At 44.6% G+C, this 6,323-nt stretch overlaps 1 long non-coding RNA gene across 1 annotated transcript; it reads left to right on the forward strand.

Annotated features, from left to right (window-relative positions):
* Positions 1 to 499: 499 nt before the first annotated feature.
* On the forward strand, positions 500 to 6,200 carry LOC107184417. Its single transcript, XR_001515248.1, has 2 exons — positions 500 to 1,050; positions 6,127 to 6,200. It is a non-coding gene; the product is annotated as an uncharacterized LOC107184417 (long non-coding RNA).
* The last annotated feature ends 123 nt before the right edge of the window (positions 6,201 to 6,323 follow it).

Consider the following 6,323-nt stretch of genomic DNA (forward strand, 5'->3'; position numbering starts at 1 on the left):
CCACTGCCCCAGTGTCTGTGTCCATTGGTTATGCTAATATGCATGCATACAAGTCCTTTGGTTGCTCTCTAACCCACCTCCCCACCTCTCCCCTGCCATTCGTCTCTGGATCTATTCTTGTTCATCAAATTATGTTGATCATTATATCCCACAAATGAGTGAGATCATATGATATTTATCTTTCCCTGACTGGCTTATCTCGCTTAGCATAATGCTCTCCAGGTGCATCCATGCTGTTGCAAATGGTAAAAGTTTCTTATTTTTCATAGTGGCATAGTACACATTCTTTTTATAAAAAAAATAAACCACGTTATGAGATCATACTACCTGCAATTCAAATTCAGGAATATAGGTTGTTTTTTAGTCAACTTATTCTAGATTATATCTGTATTTCCTTTCTTCCACACCAAAAATACAGGTCCTTGAAGATAATAGGGGATGATAAAATTAGAATATCTCATAATTATTCATTTAGTTTATACCACTGTGTTAGGGGTGCCTAAGACTACCTCACATCCGGTGACTCACTAGAAGGAGTGATTGAGCATATATTTGTGTTAGAGTAAGTAGATAGATATGAGCAGAGGAGATAAAAGACAAACTGACCAAAAAAAACAAAACAAAACCCATGGTCAAGTAAACAAGGGAAAGGGAGAATAGAAAACTAAAACAGCCATCAAAATTAGACGAAGACAGGGAAAAGAAATGCAGTAAAAATGACTCCTAGCACCAAAAGGACATCTGCAGACACACGACATTCTAAGAAGCCCACCAGTTAAGCAGACCCACGAAATTCTAGGGAGCCTACCAGCTAAAGGACGAATGGTGCAGGGAGATTAGCATGAAGCGTGGGAGGGGCAAGAATAAAACAAAGGCCAGGATTTAGACCCCCGGATGTACTTGAATACAGCTTTGACGCTCTCTGCAATTTCCCCGTCTGTCGCGTTGAAATCCTTCCTCCTGGAGAGGAGAACCTGGTCTTGCTGATCCCCAGCGCCGCTGACAGTTCTAACCGCCAGCCCGGAGCCGGTTCAAGAAAGCCCCCAAATGGTAAGCATCTAGCCTCGCCCTCCCTTGGGCTAGAGGCTTTGCGTTCCCTCTCTCCCCCTCTCCCACCCTCTTTCTCTAAGCCGCACTCTCCTGGACACCGGTCACCCAGTTAAATGCCGCAAGGGCGGGTGCCACTTGGAGGCTCCCGTGGAAGGTAAGGTAGTGCTCAGCCCGGGGCAGAAAACCCACCACCCACCCGCTAGAAAAAGGCTGATAGCATCTCAATACTGACCCAAGCCCCAGGCAATTAATTTGGAGAGAAAGACATTCTGACTTTCGCTTTTTTGTTGTCGTTGTTAATCCTCACCCCGGGATATTTTTTCTTTGATTTTTAGAAAGAGTGGAAAGGAGGACCCTTCAGTCCGCAGGCCTATCTATGCTCAATCCAATGAGCCAAACCCGCTAAGGCTTGCGTTTGCTTTGGCACTTTAACCGGCTCCTAATAATTGGTGAGGCCCAGTCTCTGAGCTTGAGCAAACATTTCTTCGGGGAAGTAAAGATCACCTGTAATTAACATTGGACTCATCCGGGAAGCGCATGTAAGGGTTAGCCAGCTGTCTTAGACACTAGAAGGAGCAGGGGTAGCCAGCCGGCCGCGGGGTCACTGCTCCTGGCAGCCTTTCCCATACGCAGCACACACTCCGGGAGAACTTTGTTCAGGCTCAACAGATCTTAGTCCATGATGCCCGGGTTCAGATTATCAACCCCGCCGTCTGCCCCTACGCATCTTCTTTCAGAAACTTCCACGTTTTACCTCCTGAATCTTATTTACCCGTCAGGTATTCTTTCTTTTGCCTCCCTCTCCTCGCAGCTGTGTTTGAAGTGCAGGCGAGGTGCCTGCTGTATATGCGGAAGGGCGGGTCACAACTATTCCTTAAGGCGTCTGGTGGCTCAGACGAAGGATAGAGTTCCTCATTTTCCTTGCTTGCTGCACCACATCAGGAGAGAACACTGGCCTGATTCTGTGATGAACGCTTTTCTTATTTACTTTTTGTTTCACCGCTCCTTGAAGAGTCTCCAGAGCTCCATTTATTATCAGCCCCTACGAGATTTTTCTCGCTTACTTCGATTCAGCTACTTATATCCTGTGAGGCCTGACATCTCCCACGTTCAAGCTGCGGTTCATTGGCAGCAGGGTTCCCTGTTCAGTCAACTTGTAGCTCTACTGTGCTCCTCTTGGGACTCAAGAATACTCCTTATTAAATATCTAGACATTTCAGACCTTAACTGCCGCCAGCACTTTTGCTGTCTCTGTCGGGGCAGCCACTGGAAAGATGAGCGCATCCCACGGGCCTTTTTTATCAAGAACGGACTCCCCTGTCTGCTTAAACATTTGGTTTGTCCAATATTACGCCCTATTGAGACAGAGATAGCCTCATCAGGAAAACACCTAAACTCAAATGACTTATTAGAGTGGATCACATATTACAAGTATATTTTTCACAGACTAATCATAAGACGCTACAAGGTACTCATGCTTCAAGAGATAGCAGGACTTCAACTCCTAAGAACACTATCCAGCTTTCCAGAGTATGGGTTCCAACCGAGGCACTCAGGGGAGAGGAAGGGATCAAAAAGATAGATGAAAATATATCGCTCAAAAAATCCACAACCTGGAAATGTGGAGTCACTAGGGAAGCTTTGGCCAAGCATTTAAGAGAATTTCTAAAGAGGTCTAGAAATACGCTACAGAGAGAACTTGGCAAAGGGGATGCCCAAGCCTGTCCATACTTTCTATTCATTTGAACAAGGTCACAGGACACGCTGGCCCGTTCACACTCTCCTTTCCAGCCCAGACCTCTCTTTTCTATTTTCCAGATGGGCAACACCACCTCCATACCACAGGACTCACCACTGGGATGTATTATCAAGAATTAGGATACATATGACCCCCAAACCCTCAGAAAGAAAAGATTAATCTTCTTCTGTAATACAGCCTGGCCACAATATAAATTAGATGACCAAGAAGTCTGGCCCCATATGGAAGCATAAATTATAATACTATTATTCAGTGAGACCTGTTTTGTCACCGGCAAGGGAAATGGACTGAGGCCCCGTACATACAAGCCTTTATGGCCCTCAGAGACAATCCTAAGCACTGCAACTCTTGCAAATTAGATCCAGATGTTATAGCAGTTATTAGCCAGATGCCCCAGCCTAAAACTATAGGCACCCTAGTCCCCAAAACTCCAACTGGCACCAGGGACCTTGGCTACAGTCCCTGAATGCCCTACTAATGATCCTGTGCCCTTCACATAGGACCCACAACCCCTAGTCTGTATCCATTACAAGAGGTTACTGGACCCTCTGGTCCTGCATGGGTCCAGGGCCCATTCTCCATTCAGGATCACAGACAGGTAAAATCAGACCTTGGAACGATTTCAGATGATTCCAAAAAATACATGACAATTTCCTTAAACTAACCGAACCTTCGACTTTGCTTGGAAAACTATTGTAGGGATCATGGGGCAAACTGTCGTACCAGAGCAGTGAGCTGAAGTAACTGAAGCAGCTCAAGTATTTGGGGATGACACCCACCTAACTCAGCTTCAAATATACCCTATAGGAGCTGTTGCAGTCCCAAAGCCAGACCCCCACTGGAGCTACAACAACCAACAAGACAGAGTTCTTAGAGATCACTTTTTACATTGCTTAATAGAAGGAATGAAAAAAAATGAAAGCACAACTAAAATGATAATAAACTTTCAACCACTGATCAAGGGCCCCAAGAAAACCCTTCTGCCTTTTTAAAAGAAAGATTTAAAGAGACCCTTGGTAAACATACCACCATAGATCCCAACTCACCTGAGGGACAATTGATTTTGAAATATCACTTCCTAACTTAGGCGACCCCAGACATCTGGTACAAAGTACAAAAACTAGCCTTAGGTCCAGGGACACTGATGGCTGAGATCCCAAAGGCAGCATCCTCAGTTCACTATAATAAAGAAATAGAGGAGGAAGAAGAGAACAAAGAGAAACAAAAGCCAACGACAAAAGGCAGGCTCAGCTACTCTCTGCCCTCAGGCCCAGCCTTCTCAGAAGCGGGGAAACCCCAAGGCTCCTGTTGGAAACCACCATCACTGTGGGAAATCTGACCATTGGAGGTGAAGCCAAAAGCACCTTGTCCCAAGTGTAAGGAGCCTGATCATTGGGTCTGTGGCTGTCCTGGGTCCTGAAGGGGACGTGGGCCGGAACCACTCATGACCCTTGACTGAGAAGGCCCTCTACTCGAGCCAGTTCCCAATAAGAACATCCACTTGAATGGGACGGAGCCAAGGGTCACCCCAGATGTGGAAAGTAGAAATGGGAGCTGCCTACTCTATGCTAAATAACTTCTCTGGACCTCTACCTTCCGACTCCTGCCAAGCAATTGGGGTTAGTGGAAAACCCTCTATCAGATTTACTCCTCCCCTGTGTTACCTTTGGGATCAAACAGCCTTTCCCCATCCATTCCTGGTGATGTCAGAATGTCCTATCCTCCTTTTAGGGAAGAACACCCTCAGTAAACTAGGGGCACAAAAACTCAACACCAAGCCAATATCTTTTTCTCTGAACGGGTCCTTGAAACTGAGGAAATTATAGATCATTCCATAAATTTGGACTGATGGAATACCCGGAAGGGCTAAGACAGCAATACGTATAAAAATAAAACTAAAAAATCCCAGAAACTTTCTCCATAGGAAACAATATCCTATAAAGCCAGAGGCCAGAAAAGGACTTCAAATAATAATTATTAAATTCCTGAAACATGGGCTATTAATTTCTATTAATTTGTCCTGCAATAAATACTCTTATCCTCCCTGTTAAAAATAAAATAAAATGGAGACTATAGATTAGTGCATGATCTACAAATTATAAAGGAGGCTGCTGTCCCAATCCACCCTATAGTTCCCAACCCTTATACTATCCTAGGAGAAATACCTTCTCAGATCCAATGGTTTTCAGTCTCAAGGATGCTTTCTTTTGCATTCCTTAGAGCTCCTGCTCTCAATGCTTACTTGCCTTTGAATGGACCAAGGAGGACACCACAAGCCAACTACTAAACTGGACTGGACTGCCCCAGGGCTTTAGGGATAGCCCTCATTTATTTGGATTGGCACTAGCCAAAGATTGCAGGGACCTAATTCTTGAAATGGGGCAGAAAGCTCCTACAATATATAGATGATTTACTCATTTACTCCCCCTCCGAGGAAAAATGAATAGAGCACGCTACTAAGACTTATACACTGCAAGGGACATCAAAATAAATAACACAAGGAAACATTTGTTAAACCTGATAAAGTTGCAAAGGTAGCCGCCACCTCTGAAGATATATTCTTGGGAGCACTAATTCCATCCTTACCTACAGAACTACCAACCCCTAAATATAACCAAGAAGAAATACAATGGACATCCCAACACAGTACACCAAGGGACCAACAGGATGGTTCCAAGTAGAGGGACTCCTTTATGTACCCTCAGTTTTACAATGGAAAATCGTAAAAGCCCTCCATGAATTACAACAGTCCCTCAACTCATTAGCCAATAAAATCTTAGACAATCATATTGCCCTAGACCCGTGGTCGGCAAACTGCGGCTCGCGAGCCACATGCGGCTCTTTGGCCCCTTGAGTGTGGCTCTTCCTAAGCCTTAGGAGTACCCTAATTAAGTTAATAACAATGTACCTACCTATATAGTTTGTTTAAAAAATGTGGCTCTCAAAAAAAATTTCAATCGTTGTACTGTTGATATTTGGCTCTGTTGACTAATGAGTTTGCTGACCACTGCCCTAGACTATCTCTTAGCTGCAGAATGAGGAGTTTGTGCTATTCAAAATACTGCATGCTGTACCAACATCAATAATTCTGCTAAAGTAGAAACAAGAGTATGTGAAATTCCAAATCATGCAGCCTGGTTAAAAGGCCTCAGAGAAACCCAACTTTTGCCCGGTATGGTGACCTCGCTTACTTGGAACTGGAAATATTGGTTATGGTCTCTCTTTGAAAGTCTTTTAATCTCTCTCCTCGTCATATTAGTGATAACACTGTTTGGTCCTTGTTTGTTTAACCTACTTGTAAAATTTGTCTCTTCCAGGTTACAACTAGTGCACCTGTAAAAGATGCTTCGCCAGGGCTTTCAACCCGCCCCCCGGCCCCCCATACACATACGCAGAGACAACTCAACCCCTTGATCAAGCTAGCCAAAGATTCTGATTCTGAGGAAACCTACCCTCTGCCCTGACAGACAGCAAGAGAATGAGACCCAATCCCCAACTTCGCCCATTTGTCAGC

The sequence above is a fragment of the Myotis davidii genome, unplaced genomic scaffold (genome assembly GCF_000327345.1).
Source record: "Myotis davidii unplaced genomic scaffold, ASM32734v1 scaffold2786, whole genome shotgun sequence".
Classification (NCBI taxonomy): Eukaryota; Metazoa; Chordata; class Mammalia; order Chiroptera; family Vespertilionidae; genus Myotis; species Myotis davidii.